The sequence below is a fragment of the Chinchilla lanigera genome, unplaced genomic scaffold (genome assembly GCF_000276665.1).
Source record: "Chinchilla lanigera isolate Chin_1 unplaced genomic scaffold, ChiLan1.0 scaffold00017, whole genome shotgun sequence".
Classification (NCBI taxonomy): domain Eukaryota; kingdom Metazoa; phylum Chordata; class Mammalia; order Rodentia; family Chinchillidae; genus Chinchilla; species Chinchilla lanigera.
In genome coordinates, this window is record NW_004955418.1 from 14600130 (window position 1) to 14625006 (window position 24877).

The following is a 24877-nucleotide window of genomic DNA, read 5'->3' on the forward strand; positions in this document are numbered from 1 at the left end:
TTGCTAACATGAAACAATCTGAAGAGTTTAAAGGTGAGATGTAATGTTCACGGGATGCTGCTGAAAGCTTGCAGCCATCTCTCTTAGTCTAGATGCTCTCTAGGAATGAAGCCATGCCACTGCAACACAACAGATTCTGCTTCGACCCTTCCCCCCAGGCTTGTGATCTTGTGCTCTGGCATGATGCCTTGAGTTTGCAGTAAGAAGCATTGCGGAAAATTGTTGTGTGAAACCTGTTGCTGTCTTCGGTGCCAAGAGATCTTCTGGAGGACATCATGCATCATCTGCTGGTGAGACCCGCCTAGGGGGATGGCTGCAATCAAGACTCTCATGCCCTGCTGCAGACCTAATGACTTAGAGCCTCTGAGAGTAGATGCACACCTGAGCATGTTTTTGAAATCCTTTCTATTTTAAACACACACATAATTATTTAAAATAGTGTAGAGTTTGTTCAAGTCCCTCAGCTTCATCCAGCGATAGCATCTTGATAACTTTAATACAATGATCTCATTCAGAAATTCACAGTAATGTACAATATTATCAACTACAGATATTAACTTGGATTTTAGTAGGTTTTGCTTGCAGACTTCTTTGTGTGTAGTATCTATAAAATTTTCTGACACTTTACCCTCAAGCTGTACCTTGTGATCATGAGTGCTTGTCTCTGTTTCTATAGATCTGTTGTTTCAAGTCTATAGATCTGTTGATATTCAAGTAGGGCCTATAAATGGAGCCATAAGATCTGTAACTTTTGGAACTGGCTTTATTTATTCAGCATAATGTCCTTGAGACTTATCCAAGTTGTTTTATCTATCAATACCTTGCTGCTTTTATTGCCAACTATTGTTTTATCATTTGGATGTATTGCAGGTTGTTTATCTATTTATCCACTGGGTTGCATTTGGTTTACTTGTGGTTCAGAGTTATTATAAACACAGAAGCTATGAACGTTTATACATAGGTTTTTATGTGAATAAAAGTTTTCATTTCTGTAAGGTAAATACCAGTCCATATCCAGTTATATCATTTAACCATATACTGTGTCTCTTTATAGCATTTGCCTCTCAATTTTCTCTTTGAAAAATTATTTTTTGTTTATAAATTAATCATTTGTCTCTGAATTCTGTTGTAGGGGATCTTTCCTTCCATTTCAATTTGAGGTAGTTACTTTCCACATTTGCTGTGCTATTGTTGCTGAGGACTGTCTCATCTTTGTAGTTATGTGTCACTTCTCCTGTTTTTCCTGACTCCCATATGTCTTAGTCACTGTCTTGTTGCTGAGACACAAAAGCCGACACGTACAGCTCACAGGAGGATAGGTTGATTGTGGCTCACAGTTATAGCCCTGGACATTTGGCTCCAGTGCAGAAAAGCTGCCCATCAGAGTGGGCAGAGAAACAAGTGAGGAACCAGGAAGGAGATTCACCTTTCCATGTCCCAGCCCAGGCATCTACCTCTGCTGACCAGGCCTCAACTCCGGAAGGCAAGTCGGCTGCGTCACCCCCAAGACTCTTCACCTCCCACAAGCCCCACCTCGAAGCACACAAAACCTTTGGGGGCCATTCTTGATCTAAACCCTAATACTACATCCCTTTCCTTTTATCTGTTCAGGTCCATTTTGCAGTCTCTTTCCTCGGAAAGGATTTTGAACTGTAAAAAGTTGAAATTTTATGTATTGGAAAATATCTTCATACTCACACTTGATTACTCTCTTGATTGCTTTTCAGCTGGAAAGTAGTTTATGCTCAAGATTCTGGATACTCGAGGCTGAGAGACTGTGCACGCTCAGCGATGGAGCAGTGGCTTTCATGCTGGCAGGATCCCCAGGCAGGAGGAGCACTGCACGCCTAGGGCCAGCAGCCCTGTGTATGTCTGTTGTGTCTCTCTCTCTTCTTCAGAGTTGTCAAATTTCAATTATGGGGTCTCTATCCTCATGGTCTTATTGAACCCTTCTCATCTCCCAAAGCTCACACTTAATAATGGTCAGATTAAGTTTTCATCCTTTTAAAAGCTGATGAAGGAGAAGCTGGGTGTGGTGGCTCATGCCTGCAATCCCAGAACTTGGGAGGCAGAGACAGGAGGACTGATGGTGAATTTGAGTCCAGCCTGGGCTACAAAGTGAGTTCAAGGCCAGCCTGAACTGCACAGTGAAACCCTATCTCAAAAAGACAACAAAAAAAAATAGAAAATGAAAACTTACAAAAGGGATTAAACTCCAACACAAGTTCCAGAGGGGATGACACAAAGCAATTGTCTTCTAATTTCTAGTTTTTTGGAGTTCAAGTTTAGTACCACTGTGATCTATAACACTGGTATCTATATGTGTGTGTGTGTGTGTGTGTGTGTGTGTGTGTGCGTGTGTATTTAAACTTTCCTCCCTGTCTTTGCTATCATAAAATTTCACAGTGATATCTTGTAGAGATTTTTCTCAGTATCTTGTGATGATACTCAGTGAATCTTTTCCATCTGGAATCTACTATCCTTATATTTTGAGAATTTTTGTATTCACTCTTATTTTTTGGATGAAATATCTTCCCTTTCATTTGTGTTTGTTTTCTGTTTCGAGATCTCCCATTGTTGGGTATTTAACATTCTAAAATGATCTACATACTTGCTCTTTCTTAACAGTCAACTATTTGAATTCTTCTTCTAATTTCTTGAAAATTTCCTTGATTTTATATACATTTTGAAATTTCACATATACTGTGACCATTTTTAGAAGCTCTTTCTCATTCTCTTATTCTTAAAGAAAAATAATACTTTTTCTAGGTATGTAATAATCTTCTCATCTTAGGATATTAAATTTGCAGTTCTGAAATAGTGTTTCCTGTGTTGTCCTTGTCTCTTGGTTCTGTTCTTATACTTGTTTCTCTCCTTATTTTGTGTTTTATGGGAGATTTACACATTTCTGGTAATCCCATGTCTCCCTGCTCATGTTTGAACATGTTTAAGCAAATAATAACCTTTAACACATGACTGGTGTTTGTCCAGAGTGGGCATCTGGGCACTACAAGGCTGCTTTTCTTCATTGAGGAAAATATCTGTCTGTCACTTTTACAAATTTGTATATATACATATATATTTTTCTTGGTTTTTGTTTTTTAATCTGGGCCTGTTCTGTTTTCTAGTGGGTGTCTCATCAGGGTATGTGTGTGGGGGCCAGGAGTGGAGCAACGAAAATAGGGAGGAAGTGAGATTCTTACTGTTCAATTACTCTTAATCACTCCTTTAATTCTAAATTCCATTTCTTATTCTTCATTTTCACCTCTGCAGAGGCTCTAGACTTTGGAGGGAGGAGAGTAATTAGAATTAGTCCTCCTCTTCCCCTATCCTTCTTTCCTCCCCCTCTCTCTTCCTACTTCACTGCTTTCTCTCATCCTTCCTCTCCCTCTTTCCCTCTCCCTCCCTCTCTTTCCCTCTCTCTCTCTTTTCTCTACTGGAACTCAAATCCAAGACCAGGACCCTGGGCTTGCTAATGAAGCACTCTGCCACTGAGCTATATCCTGGGCCCTTAACAATTAAGTTTTTTTTTCCTTAATGAGTTTTATACAGGCTGTTAATAATTGTTCTGGCTCTAACTGTTACCTACTCCTCCTAGTATACTTGATGCCTCTGAGTCCTGAGCATTCTGTGTTTTAATCTAATTCATTCCCAGTAGTATTTGTCTCTGAAGCTTTTTGAATTCTTTGTCAGTTTCCTGACCTTCCTCTGCTCTCCATAACATTTGTTGAAATTTCTTGCCTATTTTCCATTATTTGTCCACTTTGTCTGTAAAATTTATTTACTGTCATCTTAAAGTTGTTCCGTGAGGGAAAGATAAATGTCTGCAGTCAATCTGCCATGTTAAACTGGATATATAGCTATCTTACTGGCATTGTGATGTTTTAAGCTATGGTAATTAGGTTCACATCTTGGTTCTGTTTCTGGGGCAGTCAGGGTAACGTTTCCATTCATCTTTAAATGCCTTCCTTGTGCAGTTCCATATATCCCTCATAGAAGCTAGCCAGAAAACAAGATGAAGCTAGACTCTTAGTTTGTAGTTTGTTAGCTTTTCCTAGTTTTATTTCCTGTTTCTATCCTTCTCTTTTCTACCGTCCCTCCTGTTTTGTTTTCTATTCATTTTCTCCTTTAGCACAATGCAGGTTTTGTTAAAAATATATCAAACTTGGAAAGAAGATAAGCAATGGAAAATAAACAAATGAAGACAGCTAGATAAATCTTTGTACTTGTTGAAAGCAGTTTGATTAAAATGAAGACTAATGTGCTGAAGACTTTTATCCTGGATCAATTAAGGAAAAATATAACCTCCTCCTGTTCCTCCTTTCCCACTCTTCTTTGCTCTCCTTCTCTTTTCCTTCCTCTGCCTCCCCCTCTTCACCTTCTCTACCTCACTTTCCATGGCCTTCAGTTCCTCTTCCTGCACTCTTCTTTTAACAAATGACATTGTTACTTGTTATGGAACTCACTAGGTTTTATTGTTGTAATTACAATGGAGAAGATAGCAATAGAGCACATGCAATTTACTTCTTTGTGCTTGTACTGTGGTCTGGAGGAAGTCCCTTTATCTACAGTATTCAAATTCTCTTTTAATGGAATGAGGAAGCAAGATATATGTGTACATACATATATATTATATATACACACATACACGCACACACACACACACATACATATACACTATTTTTGACTTTTAGAGATGCACCAAATTGTATTGCCTACTATTGCTTATTCTGGTCATATATCAGAATGAATAAGTGCTGTGTTAGGTAGAGAGTTATTCCCGTATTTTCTAAATGTTTTACTAATATGTTGTTTTAAGTAGTGCCTGCCTACGTTTAAGAACTTCCACAATATAGTCCTTCAAATTGGAGATATAAATCATTTTGTATAACTCTTCTGCTTTAATTTCTCCAGGGGCTTTTCAGCTACCTAGAATAAAATTTAAATTTTATATAAAACCACAAACTCATCTACAAATACAAACTCTGCACGAACCTTCCTTTCTTGTGTCATCTCTCAGTTTCTGTGAATGACATGCTCTAGCCATCCTGGCCTCTTTTTCTGGCCTCAACTTCTACCGGTGTGTTTCTGTTCTAGGTTGACAGTATCACTGTGCTCGTCTGTACAGACCTTAGTGTCTGTAATCACGTGGCTTCCTCTGTCTCCTCATTGAGATTGTAGCTAAAATGTCTCCTCCAGAGAATCTATTTTAGGCCTTTTTATTTAAAATAATCGCCTGTACAGTCTCATTCTCTGTTTCACCTCTCAACTTTAATTCTTTCAAAGCACATACTCTTGATGATTTTCTGTTTGTTTCTACTTTCCTACATTATTTTTTTATGGTTGTCTTCTCCAGCTTTTTAAAGGCAAAGTTTTTGCCTGTTTGCTTTATTTTAGGATTCTCTGGCATTTTCAACACTGCCTGGAATTGATTAAACACTCAGTACATATAAACAAATTAAAGAAAGGCAGAAATCTTAAAACGGAGTAATTGGTTAGTTGATCTAGGTGTAATTATTAGAGGAAATTGCTAAAAGTGCAATCACTACAATATTACTAGAATTAACCAACATTTGTGTCTTTAAATTGATAGTTGAGAAGACTCTAGAATTTTTAAAACATGGAATGAAATAATAGCATTTGTGTTCTTTTATCATACATTGAATACATGCCATTCTGGTAATTTATAAAATGTTAAGATCGTAGTTTCACAAGCAGGTGAAGTATAATAGCTCTAAGATGATTACAAATTATTTTACATGTCTTCACATGTGATTTGGCACTTGCTTCTTAGATTTACAACTCATGTAAAAATGATTCAACTATTACATATTAAAAACTAGATACCTTGGAAATAAAGTTGATTGTATCTATTTCACTGAGTTTAATAAGACTTTCTATAACCATTCACATAGTCACGCAACATTACACACAATCTTCACTTGTCACTGTGGAGGGAGGTGCCAGGCAAAGGTTTATTTCAGTAATAAGTCATTGGAGAAAACACTAGAAGTGTTTTAAATTGCTGTTCTGTTTCTGATGCAATCTGAACAAGAATGGCTTGGATGTTAGCTAGAAACTGGAGTCATTTGTCATTTGGGAAAACATATCTAGAGAATACTAGTGAGTAAAAGATACTTAGAGAATACCAGTTTTCCAAATTTATTTTAAGTAATTCTTATAGACAATTGAAAAATTTATGTTACATTAGTTATTTAGAACTTTACCCAGTTACCTTGTAGAATATCATTATCATAAAGACAGCCTGTGTAAAAATAAGAGCGCATTCATTTTCTATGTTCTATCTCCTCTTTATTTAGTACTTCCAACACACATCTCACGTGTTGGCTCTAGCTAGGTAATCAAAATGAACTTTTTGAAATTTTTTATTGTAAAATATTTCTATTAAGAAATGTAAGCTAATGATTGAAGCAAACAGTTGTCACGTGTCAGGCTTTTAATGCATTCCTGATTTATGTCTTGCTTATACTACATCGTTAATGGCGGTCGAACTTTTCCCTTTACCGTCCCTTTCTCCCTTCTGCTCATGATATGTCTTTAACACGTGAACTTCAAGTTCACCTCAGAAGTAGAAAGAGAGGAGAGAGCTAAGGCTATGGAAGTGGTGCACGTTCTGTGAACCAAAGTGAAATCATATGGCTCAGTTACTTCAAGAAGGCAGAGAAATGCAATACTCAGGAGAGATGGACAAAGCCAATCAGTTCAATAAGAAAAGAGTAGAATTGTGCTGTTGTACCCATCAGATGATTAAGTTCCATCAGTAAGGCCAGGAGAAATGTTCTGGGGAGAAGGAATTCTTTTGTATAAATCCATGCTGACAGGAGGTGAGAAGTTCATAGACTTGGATGTTTTAATATCCAGGTGAATCATGAGGCTCCAAAGTAATAACCACCAGGGGATACTGCTTTATAGCAGAAACCAGGAGATCACAATTATTGTAGCAACCAGAAAGATCAGTGGGACAATCAAGAAGATTGGAGAAATGGGTAATAGAGGTTGATATCTACAAGCAAAATAGATGGGCAGCCAACTAGAGCGCTGCTTATTATCTATAACCAATACATTTTAAGTATAGAAGAATAAGTTGTAGAGCACAAGTATCTCAATCAGCAGTCATGATTTTTTTTCAGTTTCCAGTTGGGCTTATGTTGAAATAAAGCTGCTACTACTGGAGACACGGCCAGTTTCCCTAAGGGAAGAGATCTAGGAGTATATAGCATAGTGATTATCCCAGGTCTTGTCTAAGTGGGCTTATAGCTACTTACTTGAGTGTCTTAACACTATGAAAAGGGATGTATGTGGACATTCTGAAAATCACTGCATGCAGAATTTGAGTTAATACCCACATGAGGAAACTAAAGTCTCACTTCGGTCCTCCTGTGAGAGTAAGAAGTAGCAAAATAATGAGTTCAGTCCTGGAAAATCAAGGTTACAGTCAGGGGCTGATTGGTCCTTGGGTGGGACCACTTGGTAATCATTTCCGTAGTCTCTGAGTGTCTAGTAGGAAGTGGTAGACCTGGCCATAGGATAATACTCACCTGTGTCTTTGACTTACGAAGCACCAGTTCTCATAATGAGGAAGGTCAAAACCAAGAGGAGACCTTGGAAGACGCTTTTCCTAGATTTCTAACCAAGATATTACATGTTTAGAAAATCACTACCTGTTGCAAGCAATGGTGGAAGTTAGTGTTTTAATTACAAACCTAGATTGTAGATATGGTGGTTCTTATTCTGTTAACCTGTATTCCTCAGGATTCATCCAGTTTCTGAAAAGACCTGATAGTTAAGTGATATTACTAACTTTGATTTGTAGATTATCACAAGTTCAACAAAGTAACAGTCATATACAGATGCCATATGACTATGGAAATATTGCTAGAATAGAATAATAAGGCCTTAGGTATAAAGAATTCAGCTGTTGGCTTCAGGAATACCTCTTCTATTTCAGTGAGAAAAAAAAAGATTAGAAAAAATTCAAGTTCATTGAAATGGACAACAATATTCAGTTATGGACTTGACCCTGGTTATGCCAACCCTATCTTCTCTGGTACAGTATGTTCCAAAGAGATCTGGGTTCTCTGATGTCCCACAGAATGACATACTGATGCATTATATTGATTGGACTGGATAAGCAGCAGTGCCTAATGCCCTGGAAATTAGTATGGTACAAAAACTGCAAAAGATTTGGTGTGTGTGTGTGTGTGTGTGTGTGTGTGTGTGTGTGTGTGAACATTTGGGACAGAGGTATCTGCAACAGAATATTGATATTTCTTTCTAAAAACTGTTCCTGAAAATGTTTGTCTGTTCCTTTTAGTTTAAATGCCAGCTTGGCCTAGCATATATCATTTCAGGGATCAGCAAACTTTATCTGGAAATGGCCAGATTTTAAATACTTTTAGTTTCGTGAGATTTATCATCAGAGTTGTACCTCACCTCTATTGTGTGTGAAATCCACCACAGACAATTTTTAAACAAATACACATGATCATATTCTAGTAAAATTTTATGTACCAAAATAGGTGGTGACCAGACTTTCCTCATGGGTTGTGGATTACTGAGTTACATGTTGTTGGATTTCACTATCCTTTATAATTTTTAAATACTTTTTCTGCAAATAATTGTTGAATACATATGTATTTCAATGCTTCTAACTACCCAAGACATATTGGTGGACACAAACGGCTTCTACTCCAATAAAGTACAACAAAACCAATAAACAAATGCAAACTAAAAGAAAGGAAGAAAGAAAGAAAGAAAGAAGAAGATAGCTCAGCGGCAAAAGCACTTGCCTGGCAAGTGCAAGGTCGTGAGTTCGGTTCCTGGTACCGGAGGAAAAAAACCCAAAAAAAAAAAAGAAAGAAGAAGAAAGAGGGAAGGAGGGAGGAAGGAAAAGAGGAAGGATGAACAGAAAGAAGTGGGGGAGACATGGAAGGAGGGGGAAGGAACAGAGAGAGGAATGAATGAATGAAGGAAGGAAGGAAGGAAGGAAGGAAAAAACCTAAAATGTGTGTGTGCTTTCAAGAAATCCTATGGTTGACAGTTAACATTTGAAAGCAAAATCGTATCTATTTTTCCAAGATGATAAATGAGAAGATTTCAACTATGTAAAAGGCTGGGGAAAATATTTCAGTAATGGGAGAAAACCGGTCCATAGTCCCCACGGTGTGATTGAGGTAAAAGCGAAGTGCAATTTGTTGAAAAAATTATCTTAAAAGGTTATGATAAGATTGGGAGAGGAAAATGTGAAGATTATAGAGCACTTGGCTTTCATTCTAAATGCAATGGGAGGCCATGGGAGAGTTTTAAGTAGAGAAATTGCATTACCTAATCTATATCTTTAAAAAGATCACTCTGATTCTATTTAAAAAGTAGATTCTAGGTGGGAAGTATATGAGAAGGGAAACTATTCGGAAGACTACTGATGTAATTCAGGAAACAGCTGATGGGGTTCAGCTAAGCGAGATGGCAGGGGCTTTGGAGAGCAGTGTGTGGATAAAGGATGTATTTGGAAATATAACCAGTAAGGCTGCATAGGAACTGGATTAAATGGGTAAGGAGGAGAGTGCCATCAATGTTGACTGTTCATTTTCAGCTTGAGAAATTTTATGGTGCTTCTCACTGAGATGAGGAAGAAACAGTTTTAAAAATGTCAATATGTGCTAATTTGACAGGCAAAAGACAGAGATACGCAAAGGAAGCAATGGAATGCATGAGTCTGGAATCTAAGGTGAAGTCAAGGGTGAAGACACAGTTACTAAATCATTCACATATAGAAGACGTGAGATAGTTGGGATGAAGTCAGAGAAAAGAGATGAGCACTCAGGAACGTACACGGCCACATCAAGCTTATGACAAAATAGGGTAAGAAGACGGCAGCTGTGCTGCTAAGGATGGGAACCTAAAGGAGGAGGAAGAGTTATGAGACAAGAGCAAGACACGGCAGCCCAGAGCATGACGGGGAAGACAGGCACACAGCAGTGTCATGGTAAAGAGGGAACTTCAAGAAGTAAAGCAGGAAAATAAGAAAAAATGCAGCAATGATTTCTTGATGGCTATTTTGAAAGGTCGTAACTGCATATGATCTCTTCTCACCATGATTTTTCCTGGCTAGGAAAGAAAAGGAGTCTAGTCTAGCCAGGGTAACTAAAAGGAGATAGATGTGATGTGTGTGCATGTGGCAGAATCTGTGTCAGGTAAGATGCAGGCTTTCAAAACCTGAGGAGCCAGCAGGGCTGAAACCAGGCAAAGCTGAAATTAGTCTAAGAAGTCAGAAGGGGGCATCTGGTTACCAAAGGCAAGGTGCCAGAATCAGATAACAAAGCTGGGTCCCGGAGCCAGGAAGGCAGAAACTACAAAGACAGGAACAAGCACAAGCAAGCTGGACATAGCTGGGAGGTGTCTGGAACTTTGTCCCAGGCCAGGATCTTTTTTTTTAAAAAAAATGTAAAAACACAGGTGCAGCAGCACTGGGTCAGGCTGTGAGGATGAATAATCTCTAGTCTCAGGATCTCTCCTGCAGGAGCGAGCTAAGGCCTCTTGTAGATTATTGAGTAGATATGGTATAAGGTCTGACGTGCTCTGATAGCTTCTGTGTGAAAACTGGTAACTTGGGCGGTGCACATGATCCTCCCAAATCAAGGTTGGCTTGGTTTAAAGCGCTGCTGTCACTGTCTTAAAATGCTTAATCATTTTTGAACCAGGGTCCCATATTGTTGGTTTGCATTGAGTCTACAAATAAGCAGCTGTTCCTGACTGTAATTTCTTCTCTGACATATTTTTCATATGCTTTCTGACTGTGGGGTCAGCTCAAGTGGGTGTTTTTTCTTCTTGGTTAATGCAGTTCATCTGGCTATACGTTGTATCCAAAGGTTAATGCACAGGATATACAAAAGCCAAATAATTTGAACAATGCTTTTCAGAACAGGTTTCAAGGTGGGATTCACTGCTATAGTGCAAGTGTCTACATGCACGGAGGGAGGTGACTTTTTGGGTGAGTATTTTGGTGGCAGCTAGAACAGAGAAGAGATAAGGGAGAGTGAGAGGAGTGTGTTTAGGTGGTGATCAGCCACCACTCAAGAAGTGCCCAGATAGTCATGGAAGAGCAAACACTCCATGCTGCAGTCAATTATGGTCAGATCCTGTGAGCAAGCAGTGTCTGCCAAGTATATTAGCTCTTAGCCTTTCACATCAGTAAGAATCTGCAATATACTGCTCTCCTGAGAAGATGAGGGAGTAAGCAAAGGCAACTTCTTCCATTCTTTGCTTTTGCGTGGCTTGTGCAGAATGAAGTTATTTGAGAGCTGGAATACTGGTAAGCTATTTCCATCTTCTCCAGTGGGGATTCAGCTTTATGTGCCTTCCTTTGCCACTGTGCTCAGGACTACAGTGATAAGATCACATAGTTGTGGGATGGAACCTGACTTCCATGTTTCAAAGGAAGCGCTGACAATCAGAGCTGCACAAGGCAGATTCCTGTAACTGGATCCATTACCTCTGTATGTGTGGAGGTAGGAGGGCTCCAGTTGCTGGAGCAATCAATTTCACCTTTGGTATCTAGAGTGGGGTTCAAGTAAACTAAAGTCAGAGAGAAAGAATCGGCTATGCCAACTGGGAAAATGTGCAATAAATTCCTATCCTTTCAGGGTAACCTATCAGTGACAGGGGAAATTGAGCATCTTAAGGCAATTAAAGCAGACTGAAGAATCACTGAGTACCTTGATTGCTTGGAGTTTTTAAATTCAGAGCTGCTATTAAATTCAGAACTACTCAAGCAAGTAGATCACCACATGAATCCTACAAGGCAAAAATTCCATTTCTTGGATAAACATGTGCCAGCACTGGAGCTAAGTAAGTGCACAGGACCAGAAATTAGAGGGAAGCACAATCAATTCACTTAAAATATTAGTTAGCATTTAAATATGGCCATGGACCAAGAGGTCATATAGGATCACATTCAATCACAGTTATTCTGGAACAGCATTAGACCATAGGAAACTCTATTCAAACTACATGGGAAGCAACTGAAAGGGTGTATTCCCCTTGATTCTGATGGTTTTATAGATCTTAAGTGGTCTAATCACTATAATTCCTTCATGTAGCTCTGGGCTCTCAGGCGGTGAGACTTACTGGAGGAGCGCATGTGGTTTTCCTACACAAAGTACTCTGGTTTTCAAGGTAGGTCAAGGTATTTTCAAGAGCTAAAGGACCAGCAGTCACCTTTCCACTTGTGTCTTCAGAGAATAGAGGTAAATGCACTCAAAAGTCCTTGAATACCAGCCAAAAACCAAAAACTGTATCACCACTAAGTCTACCCTGTGATTACTCCTCAAATATGGGGGATTCTGAACACCAAAGTGGGAATGGACTGGTCAAAGAAGAGATTTGGGGATGACACTCCTCTGCAGGAAGCATGGGCGGTAATGCTCAAAGAAATGTAGCTTGTGGGTTCTTTAGGTGATGATGTCATGGATCTCTAGTAAGAAGATATTGAGGACTAGGGAAAACAGGGAACACCCTTGATTGATAGGTGTCATGAACTCCCGAGTTCATCTCCATAAGGACACTTGTATGGGAACAGATCCTTCTGAAGGTAGGTGCTGCTTAGTCTAGGCCTGTGCTTATCATGATTTGTCACAGGAGGCTTGGTGAGGGGCTTCTCCTTATTCTCAGATTAAGGGGTATAATGCTATGAGATTCAGCAAAATTCTATTTGAGCGCTAAACCAGCCAAATTCTATTTGAGCGCTAAACCACAGGCGGTCTCTTGAGTTTATGCAGTGGTTTGCATGCTGGACACCCACGTTGGAAGTCCCTACCCTGTTAGAGAATAGTCACAGCAGTCATCCCCGCTGCTGAGAACTTCTGTGGTGTCTGAAGAGGAAGGGGCAGGAAGCTGGAGGTAATGTATACATCTCCATGTTTAACTTCTTGGATCTTTCACCAACCAAGCCCTGAATTCTTTCTTAATTTGGGGATCCAGAACCAAGCCATGACCAAGAAGTCATGAGCTGAAGATTCTCCTTACCCCACAAGCTCACAAAGGCCAGATGCATTCCCCAGATATGTTGTCATGTACTTTTATTTCCAAGATTTTTGTGAGGCCCCTTGGAGGTCTCTGCATTTCATAAAGAAGATTTGTTCATCACTTATTTCCCATAAATGAATAGAGTTTTAAGTGTCATAGTCAAATGTCATTATGTAAATAAACTGATTAAGGCCACCATAACTAGAAATATGTTTAAAATTTGTCTCCTAAATTAGTTTGGAGTTTTTGAGATTATATGAAGTACTTTTATGGGAGTAGTACGTATTTTGGGAAATAAGTACTTTGGCATTCCAAGTAACTCTCTTTACCATGAATTCTGAGAACCTTGTTTAAAATTGCATTTCATGGTCAATTCAGCAGGCAATAAAAAGTCTGGAGAGGACTGGAGTGTATAACTTGGGTCACAGGAGACATAGACATATTTTATACTCCTTAATTTATATGTATTTGTAGAAATGGGTGGATAATCCTAATTCTCTGTAGGACTAAAGCCACTATATAATCTGCCAACATCCATGGGTTGCTATGGATACAGTGATAATTTAGCTTCCCACATCCTGGCCACTGAAGATCCCAGGGACTATTTTCTGAAGGGGCCTGTGCACTTTCTGTCCCTGGGTGGAAGACCACAGCTGACTGATGTTCCTCTGCCCTCCCAACCCTGCCTGCACTTGGAAGAGGGAGATGTCTGCTCAAGGAGAAATCTCCTCTAGGCAAAGCTCTTGTTATGTAGAAGTGGTGCCTCACTCTGTATTTGGAGAATGATCTGGCTATCATTTGTGTGTGGTTGAAAAACTTCTATTGGAACCCAACGAGAAAATGTGAACGATCCATACCATTTGTTGTATAAATATATTACTTTCCCTTCGCTGTTGGGATGAATTACTCAGGTCCCAATAGGATGCTCAAAACAACACAAACTTATTCTCTTACAATTTCAGGGCCCAGAAGCTCAATATATTCCAATGGAATAAAGCAAGGCATCAGTTGAATTTGTTCCTTCTAAAAGTTCTAGAGGAGAACCCATTTACTTGCATTCTTTGGTCTTTAAGAGGCCATCTGTGTTCCCTGTTTTACAGGCTTCTCCTCTATCACTAAAACCACCAGTTAGCACCTTCAGATTTGTTTTTATCATCACATGTTTACTTCACTCTGACAATGCCTATGTCTGTAAGGACCCTTTGCATTACATTGGGCCCATTCAGATAATCCCAAATAATCGTGCCATCACAAGATCCTTAATCTGATCACATCTACAGGGTCTGTTTTGCTACGCAAGGTAACATATCCATTCATTGGTCACTGGATTAGGATATGAAATCTTTGGTAGGAATGAATATTTCAGCCTCCCGCCATAAGCATAAATGTTGAAACATGGCATTGCCGGCATTGTTTGTGGCATGCCTTTATGCGGAGCTGTTTATGAATCATTTCCAGGAAAAGTCTCTATTTTTGGAAGAGAGCTTTTAAAAAACCATTCTGGTATAAGACTGCCTTATATTGGCACTGCCAAATTAACAAGCAATTTACAGTTTAACCACAGTCTGTTTTGCAAACATGATTTGAAAGCCAATTACTTTGGATGCATTTGGTATTTTGCTGTTTAGTGGTATAGCAATACATTAATTTAATATTCATATAGGTGTCATGTGCCATTTCTACTTTAGCCCACTACTCATTAGAATTTCCTAATAAATACTAAAAAATGGCCCTAACCTGAAATATTTTCAAATTACAATGGAGAATTCACACACACAAAATACACGTAACCAGCCACAGGAATTGTGAGCCTCTCCACTTCTCTTTCCCTCTGTCTCTGTTTCTTGGATTTCCTATTCTGATGGAGGTCAGTTGATGTGCTGTGAGCAGTGCTATGGAGAGAACCACTTGCTGAGGAGCTGATGTCTTCTGTCGGGCATAAACAAGGCCACCACATACCTGTAATCTGGCTTCTTTAGAGGCCGAAGCAGGAAGATGACAAGTTGGAGGCTGGATTAGGCAACTTTGTGAGATATGTAAAAAAAAAAAGAAAGGAAAAGAAAAATATTGGATGTATCTCAATGGCAGCACTTGCTTAGCATGCTGAGGTCCTATATTCAATCCCCAGTACCACAAAAAAGAAAAAAGAGCCAGCAAAACCCCATGGGCTATCACCAGCTATGTGAGGGAGCTTGGAAATGAGTTCTCCTGTAGACGGCCTTGGAGACAACCACAGCCTTGGCCAATTACCTGATTGCAGCCTCATGAGGGAATCTGAAGCAAGGCCTCCTAGCTCTGCTACCCCCAGATTTCTGACTCACAAACACTAGGAAATGGACCAATGTTTGTTCTTTTCAGTCACTGTATTTGGGGATAATTTGTTATTCACCAGTAGGTAACAAATATACCAGTCTTGAGAATCTTATAGTTTCATAAGATGTTTGTAAAAACCTGACTGTATTTTCAATTAAGTTTTGGATTTTGAGGCATTAATGGAAGTCAATTAAGACAGAGGTGAAGGAAAGGGTGATTTGAACAGCAAAGCCTAGTCTACTTAGGACACTGAGAATTTTAATAAGCTGAGAATGCCCTTGCCTGGGGGATGGTTTATAGCCTCTTAGGAGTGGATGCTTCCCAAGAGGTTTTTTTCCATTTCCCAAGCTCTAATAGAAAAGAAGTGGCCACAGCTTTGTGCTTCACTCAGATGAATTTCTTCATCTGATAACAGAAATGTGGAGAAGGTAGCTTTGAGGAAAACAAAAAACAAAACACACTGAAAACTGCTCCTAAAAAAGTTTCATCAAAATTTCCGGAGCACTGCTTGTGGTCCAGGGCATGATGCTGTGAGAGGACAGAGGGGCTTGCCTGGGTGACTGCGCTATCTGGAGTATCTTGGACTCAAGATGACACGAGTGAAATGGTGCTAGCTTCCCTACTGATAAGGAGCGGATGAGACAGGCTTTCCCAGTATAATGTGTCAGAACCAAAGAAAGAAAGATGCTACAGAGGAGGCAATATGACAACTCAGACGTCCTATGTAAAAGAATAAAAAAAAGGCAAGATATAAATTCTATAATCATGAGAGGAAGGCAGAGTAGAGAAATAATATACTGCCGTTATGTTTTTACTTATCAATCCTCAAGTTGGAGCGGTCTATGAAACAGGAATGTATTCTTTGAACTTCTCTAGGTAACTAAAAATTTTAATATAGCATGTTTACAGCATAGACTGGTTACTACACCAAAGCTAGAACTGCATTATGTGGTAACAGGAGAGAATATTATGTATTTTTCAGTGATTGTTCATGTCACCCTATGTTTGAGTACTAGAAACTGGGTTAAAATGTTGATGCAGATAGTAGAAAGGGCTGGTTAGTCTCTGAGGGAAGAGTGCTGGTCCTTTTTGCAGATCAGAAAGGTCTTCACCGGACTGTTGGTCCTAAAGAGCCTTTTGACTCTAGCTGGAACTTTCCACCAAGACATTGTTTAAAAAGAGGCAGGAATGGAAAGTTGAAAGAAAGGTGTGTTTGGGCCCATGGGAGAATTATAAGAGATATCTTATAATTGTGGCAGAATGCTTGGTGATGTGTGAATGGGTGTTTTAAATCATGGAAAGCTACATGGTCATATGGATTACATTTCTTAAGCTATTTTAGAATGCAGAGAAGGTCTGCTTGTATGTTGTAGGAATAAAGCCTTTGATAGCTAGTTATATAGCAGGAGGAAACATGAGGCTCACTCTAAAATGGTTGCCATGGTGAATATTTTAATGATTACTGAGATCATAGGAGGAAAAGTACAACATACTAGATTTTTATAATTAATATGTTATTAGAGAAGGAAGGGAAATAGGAGGTAATTTTTATAGTAAAGATGGATAAGACCCAAGAAAGGAAGCATAAATCAGTTGGACAGCAACCAAATCATCCTGCTTTTCAAAGAGCTATCTAGGAGTAGCTATCTATCACCTATCTTACTTTGAGGGTGACCCAAACTAGTAACTGACTGTCTTGGTTACTTTGCTCTCATTGCTGAGACAAAGTACCCCAAAATTAAAGAGGGAAAGGTATATTTAGCTCACAGTTTGTGGAAGTCCATACTCGGCTGGCTCCAAGGCAGAATGGCACATGGCAGAGGGCAACAGTTCTTCACAATGGAAAACTGCAAAAGCAGTAAGAGCAAAAAGGGAGGAGCAGCAGAGAGCAAGTTTCTTTTCTTCCCTTATATTGATGCAGGCTACCCACCCTAGGGTGGGTGTAGCACTCACACCTATCATCCCAGCATTGGCCCATGAGTCAATCATAAACTCTAGAAGCCCGCCCCCTGACTGCATGAGGCTTCGGGGGAACATCTAGAAACAAACCTTAACACTGTTTATTAAACTCTACCCTAAAGTGCAATAAATACAGAAAACTGTATTGGCATTGATTCAGAATTGTCATAATTGGTTCATTGACACCTCTTCTCTTGGCACATAACCCAGGAGCAGCTAAATTTTAATAATTTAAAAGTTCAATTTCATTTGGTGAACCATGTCAAATCTAGATTTTCTGGTCCTTTAAAGATAAAGCTTAATTAATGGGGTTTGATTCCATGATCACAAACTCTGTGGGGCTAGAGGTTTAGGTCAGTAGATAAACACTTGCCTACAAGGTGTGAATGTGTGAGTCCCTGGGTTCTATTTTCAGCAAAGAACACACACACACACACACACACACACACACACACACACGTATGTGCTGTATAGTGGTACTACTCAAAGTTTGAGCCCAAGTTCTCTGTGTCTCGATCACTTAAGAGTACACTTAAAATGAAAAGGATATTGAATTCTATAAGTTTGTTGTGTGTGTGTGGTCGCTCCAAACATGCTTATTTCATCATTGTTACAACCCTTTGAAGAAGTTCTAGAAGTCTTCTTTTGTGAGTGTCTATTTGCACTGTCATTTTGGTTTTGAGGAAGAGCTAGAAATCACAGTGTCAGATCTCATGAATAGGTGGATGAGCCTGCACCACACTGTTTTGGGGGAGTCTGCCTTTCTGCTGCATTGTACTCAGCAGGAGCATTCATCCATATGTTTGATCACACTTTGTGAAAGTACTCGTGAAAGAAGACTTCCAGAACTGCTTCAGACAATGGCAAACATAACGGGATAAATGTATTTGAAATGAAAGGGAGCACCCTGCAAAGAATTAATGACAATGTGTTTTTAAGCACACACTATAGTTTTCGATTGGCCTTTGTATCTCTCTTCTCTCAGATGAATAGTTGAGACCACAGTTTATAAAGCATAATTCCAGGGTCTTTATGACAGATGAACTCTATGGAAAAGCAGTGGCATGAAGATACCAGAAAAGCAAAGTGCAAAACAAACAATGCAGCCAGGAAACCCAATAAACTGCTTTTGAAATTAATTCATAGACACAATTCTATTACTACCATCCCTGATGCCATAATGAAGACTGGTATTCAGCTGATAGTCAGTCTTTCAATTACCTGCACCCTAAAGATTGCACAGTTTCACTCTGGGGCCCAAAAGGATATAGCTCATGGCATGGTCTGGAAAATCAGTTCGAGAGCAGACTTCAATTTACAGTACTGTTAGTACTGTAAATTTCAGGCTACAAAAGAGAATTTTCCAAGCTGATAAGAAGTCTTATTAAGGGCCAGTATGAATAATGGTTGTGATAACAATAATAGCTAATATTTCTAAGCACTTATATTCAAGCGCAAATCTAAATAGCCTTTAGTAGATCTTGTGATAACTACATAATACCAGATAAGGAAAATTCAACTCAGTAACTTGAATGAGTTTATTTAGCTGCTATCTGAACAAATTGGGCTGTTAATCTTTGTCTGAATTAAAAACCTTGGAAGCAGTCTCTTTGCCTTCCTAAATGATAGTGTGATAAAAGAGATAAAGCTCTTTTCCAAAAGGAATGAACTCTTCACAGGAGATGTTAAATCGAGGTTAATTGTGCTATTTCTATCATCAGAACACCCAGAAAGTATTTACATAGTGACCCCTGGCTATTTACTATGTGAATCTCAACATCCTTCAGGTGGATGGCTGGTGGAAGGCTTCACTTATTGCAATAAAGATTGCCCCATTTCTGGAGGTAGAAACATTTTAAGGATATTACTGGGAAGAGTATAGCAGAAATCCCAGTCTAAACTGAACGTACTTTAGGACTCTTCTAAAGGGCCATCAAAGGCAGGTTTTGATGAGAAAGCAAATCTCCTGAGAAATAAATACTTCAAGGAAGAAGAGAATCTAGCACATAGCTGTGCCAGCAATATTATAGGTAGTAGGGAGGAAGAGTTGCATTTATCACTCGGTTCATCTTCTGGATTTCTGTTGGTGCTAGGACAATGACATAATACCTGAAAATTCTCTTGCATCAAGATGTCTAAAATCACGAAGAGTTCCCAACCCAAGCAAGGGAGTGTGCTACGTGGCTGACTGCGGAGTCTCCCCAACCTGTGCAGACAGCAGATAGCCCAGCCCCAACATTATCAGCAACTTTAGATATCACATTATGACTGGCAAGTACAGAGGATTTAGACCAACAGAGGACCTGTACAATTCCTGTTCAGTGTGATCAGGGGCTGTGATACCTCAGTCTGACTTGAGGAGGAACTACCTGGGAAATCAGCAAAACTCTGGGTGAGTCTTCAGATGATTGACATGTAGGCTGCCAAATGAGGAGGGAAGACCCACCCCGGATGTGGATAGTGTCAAATGAGGCTTGTTGCCTAAATGGAAAATAAAAGGGAAAGAAGCCTGCTCTTTTCTCAGAGGAGCTCTGGTCTTCATCTTTGCATTTGGATGTTGGTCTCCAGTGGAGACTCTTTCACTAACCTTACTGAGCTCCTGTTTGCAACCTCTTATTGCTACTGGATTCTCTAGCATGTTCTCATTTTAAATTCTTCTATTTCTGATTCTGCAGATGGCCACTGGGACTGTTATCCTTCTGAACCTGTAAGCCTACCTTAGTGTAATTATACATATATTTTATATTGATTCAATTCCTCCAGTGAACCCTAACTGATACATTCAGTCATTATTGTCAGAATTGTGCTAGATACAGACGAAAAGAGTTTTCTTAGGATTTAATAAGCCTGAAGCCTGAGTAGCAGCCCTCACCCCACAAGACACAGGAAAAAATGGTAATGATTGCATGATGTAAGAGTTCTTTCATTGCTGGGACAAAATGCGTGACGTAAACAACATAAATGAGGCTCACAGTTTCAGAGGTTGCAATTTATGGTTGGCTGCCTCCAAGGCTGAAACATCTTGGTAGAAGGGAAAGGAGGCCCAAAGATGCTCAACTCACGGCACCTGGGAAGCAGAGAACATGGGAAGAACCCAGAGAAGAAGGGGACAGAGACCAGATATAGTCCCCAAGGTGACACCTCTATAATCCCCTTCCTCAACTAGGCCCCACCCAACTCCTAGTACCTTATTTAGCCCAATGAAATGAAGTTAGTGCCCTCACAGTCCAGTAACCTCTTCAGAAATCTCTTAATCTGACCAAATTGACAATCAGGATTAACTGGGACAAACTCTTTGCTTGAATATATGTGAGACATCTCCAGAAATGATTAGGGGGAACTATGAGAAATTCTAGGTGTTTCAGTTAGAGACTAGGGCAAAAGCACTACAGAGGTTATTACAATTAATGCTATGGGCTTCAGCCTTCCAGCTGCTTGCTAACACTTCTTGGCTCCTAATATTCATGTCCTTGGGTAAAAACCATTCATATTAATCCAGTGTGACTCATGTGACCAACAGAATACTAGAGAACTGATAGTGAGTGACTTCTGAGGCTAGGTCATAAGAGACATTTGGGTTTCTTGGACTGTTCTGTCTGGTGGTTGAGAGCTGAATGACCTAGAAGGAAGATGAGACTAGAATGAAGAAATTATATGGATAATTTAATAATTATAGATCATAAATCTGAATAGACTAGTAAACAGATACTTTTAAAGAAAATAGTTAACATAATTTTAAATATGATTATTTTATGACTAGTAAATTTTACTGTAAATTCTTCATTTAGTAGATTTATTCATTTATTCATGAACAAAATATTTATTGAATAATCGCTGTAGAAGTTGGGTACACATAAATTAATACATTTAATTCAATACAATACATTTTTCTGTAGCAATGTTAGTAACATAAAGGCAAGTATTAAATTTGATGTTTTAAATGATGTATTGTCTACTGAATTTACAGGTACAAATGTTTAAAGGGTATACGAAAACGTTGCATCTTTACATTTTCTTTCAGTGATATTATTGTTTAATTTCTACTTTAAACCTTCAAGCAAATATTGCCTGAGGAACAACTTTAATTTTCTCCCTAAGAATAGATACTAACTTAAACCAAAACCTTGGTCAGATGATCCCATTTACTGGGATGGTGAAGAATAAATTAGTTGTAACTTTTATCTCAGCTCAGCAGCATCTCATAATCTTTCTTATCTCTGCCTCTTACCTCATTGTTTATCTCAAGAACTTTCATCTCTGTGGGGAAAAAAACTCAATATTTATATCTGTAACTAACAGTTGCCTGGTTCTATAGCTCTGAGTCAAAACCAATAGATCACATACTCAAAATGTGAGGTATTTATAGCACCTTTTCAGGCAAAGTGTTCATCTTTATAGCTACACATATAGGACTTTCACTGATGTTGTACCATGGAAATTTTTAGAAAAGTGTAGAGAATTCTGGAGAAAAGGATATATTTAGAGAAAGTGCAGTTCTAATTAATGTTACCACTGTTTTGATATTTATGGCACTAAAATCATGGAGGCTGTGACCCATTAATGGCTATGAAATCAATTTACTGTTATAACAAGCATTTCAAAAACAGGGAATAGAGTATTTAACAGAAAATTTCAAAATTTGATGAACAAAAGAAGAGTAGCTATTATTTTTATAAAACTTTCATTCCATACATGTAGTTTCTGTATGCTTGTGCCACAATGTAAAATTACTTCCTTTCAAGGATCATATTTAATATTTTTGAAAGCTACAGATATTTGGTGGCACAAGGCCAAAAGTGCAGGAACTTTTCCCAATTTAATAATGATTTGCTTTTCTTCCAAATGAGAAAAGTACTGGGGATATAACTCAGCGGCACAAGCACCTGCCTGGCAAGTGTAAGGTTCTGAGTTCAATTCCTGGTACCAAAAAAACTAAAAAAAAACCCCAAAACCAACTGAGAAAGGTATGCAATACAAAATGGAAAAATTATACAAGTACCTACAAGAGATTATTTTATATTACTGTAATTTGTTCTACAATCTACAGCTATATACAAAATAAAAGTTTATAATTCCAACTTTTGTTCCAAAGATGATACAATCATTTACCTTAGCACAACAGTACCAAAACTTGCTGCACAGTTCCCTTCATTTAAAACAATGCAGGAGAACAGTAGATATATTTTCAAAAAATAGTGCACAGTATGAGAGAATGTCTAGAATAAATTTGTGACTATAATTTATTTAGCATTGCTAAATACCATACTTCCATCAAGTTCCTGAGAGAACTATATTCATTTCTTAAGTATGCTTCTTTCCCCACAAATTAACTATCTGGCTTTTTAATACCATCCAAGGAAAATAATTTTGAATGACACACAGCCATTAAAAGCTATGATGCAGGACAATGCTTATGAAATGAAAGTATTAACGGGGGAGAGATCGTCCAAAATGCTTGTTAGAGTAATCATTCTATGATTTCAGTCTAATAAACTTCCTCCATGCCCTGTCCTACTGGTGTAAATTACAGCATCTACATTTTTTCATATTGGCATCTATTTGGAAGTGATACATTTTGGGTTCTGTACTCTGTTAAATATTTATTTTATTTTTTTGCTTTTTTGTCTGCTTAATATTTAAAACCTTCAAAGTGGAGTAAAATAGAATGTAGAAGGAACTAGTGAGCTTAAGTTTAGAACTAGAAGGATGTGGTGATGACTGAAAAATAAAGTTGAACAGTTACTTGTTAATGAACTCCCAGTCAAATAAGGGTTTCCTGACACATGTACATTTCTATTCAGATCTGTTCCATTCTGTCCAACAAGTATTTATTGATTCTCACTTACTTCGCAAGCACTATTATTTTCTCATTGTAGTTACTGCTTGCAAGGTGTTTATAAGCAGGAAAAGAAATAAGTAAATACATAGAAATCAAAGCAGAATATGCCAATACCTTAGAAGAGATTACCAACAAAGTGTTAGCTGAGAAAGTTTATTAAAAAAAAAGTAGTAACTGGGTTTTGACAGATAATAATAAATATCTCAGAGGGGTGATTGTAAAGACTAGATGTAATAATTCACAGACAGCAATGGAGATAGTCTCAGTAATTATTAGTTAACTTTTTTATTTTTATGGCAGTTGCTATTTTTTGTTTTTGAATATAGCTTACTTAGATAAAGATGATCATAATTATACAGCCATATTCATTTTGTGACTTCGATTTTCTTGAATTCATTAGGTTAAAGAAGTGATCAGATCGAATATTTTGATTTATAATCAGTACACAAGTATAGCACGGTAGAGCTTTGGTGCCTCCAGTGAACTGGTGGCAGATGGTAGTTGCTACCAGCATTCTTTCTTGCATTCTACAAGGAATTCTTCTTTCAGGCTTGTTTGGATTTTCCAAGAGGAGAAACACATCTGGATGCAAAAATGCCTTGTTTGGTTCCCCTGGAGACTTCATTTTCACCATTGCCTTTGTTTTTTCACTAACTGGAAGAATACCACTATAAACTTCTCCAGCGTGTAAACCCAGGGATTCCAATGACTAGGTGAAGTTCTGGTTGCCTAATCATACAGAGATCACCCACAGATCACCAGAAGACTGTCTGGTTTGTCTGCAGTATTCAGCCTAAGGGAGTCTGGAGACCACTCTGATTCTTAGAATTGTTATAACTATAGTTAAATCATTTTTTCTATCTTAGTTAAACTTTTTTTTTGAGCAGTTGAGTTTAGCTAACTGCACATTGACATTTTAATGCTCAGTTACTGTTAGATGTTTAACATGTGGCAATCCAAAAATCACTTTTCCTTTTATGGTCTATGATGTTGTCTTTATATGCTTCAGAGGGAATAAATAATTAGATTTCACTTTACAAGGCCCTTAAACCTTTGCAAACCCATTATTTATCTTTGTTCTACACAAAGTCTAGCAACATTGATTCTCAGTCAAGTTTTCTGGACGTCTAGATGGAGACAATATATTGTTTTTTCTTTGCCTTATGCCTTTGTACTCCATTCAGATTCTATGCAGGATAGTAAATTTGCCTTATAAGTCCTTCTGTGAATCAATGTAGGCCAAAAAGTGAGAACTGTCTCTGTCCCCATGATTTATTGTGATCATGCCAGAGACTGTTGGTGTCTTTCAATCAGTGACTTGTTTTTGATATTCAGATTAATTCATGGTAAATCTTAAAAATATTGAGATTCTTTTCATTTGAAGCCAAAAAGAACATGTTACTCATGGAAATAAGTTCTTGTGTTTCCATTTTAGCCATACAGTTAGAGTCTTCTGATGGGAGAAAGCTTAGCATGATTCAGAGAGGACAGCACTGGTGCTAAGACACATTCTAGATTTGCCACTCCTTAGTTGCATGACTTTAGACAGCCCTCTTCATCTCTTATAACCTCAGTGTCTTATCTGGAAAATAAAACAGCAGCATTCAGTGAATCCTGAAGTTGCATCTGAGCTCTGTATTTCCAATATACTATAACCAGAAGGATAAAATTAACTGTAGAATTAAAATTGCTAAAATATGTATCCTACACAGAAGATAAGGT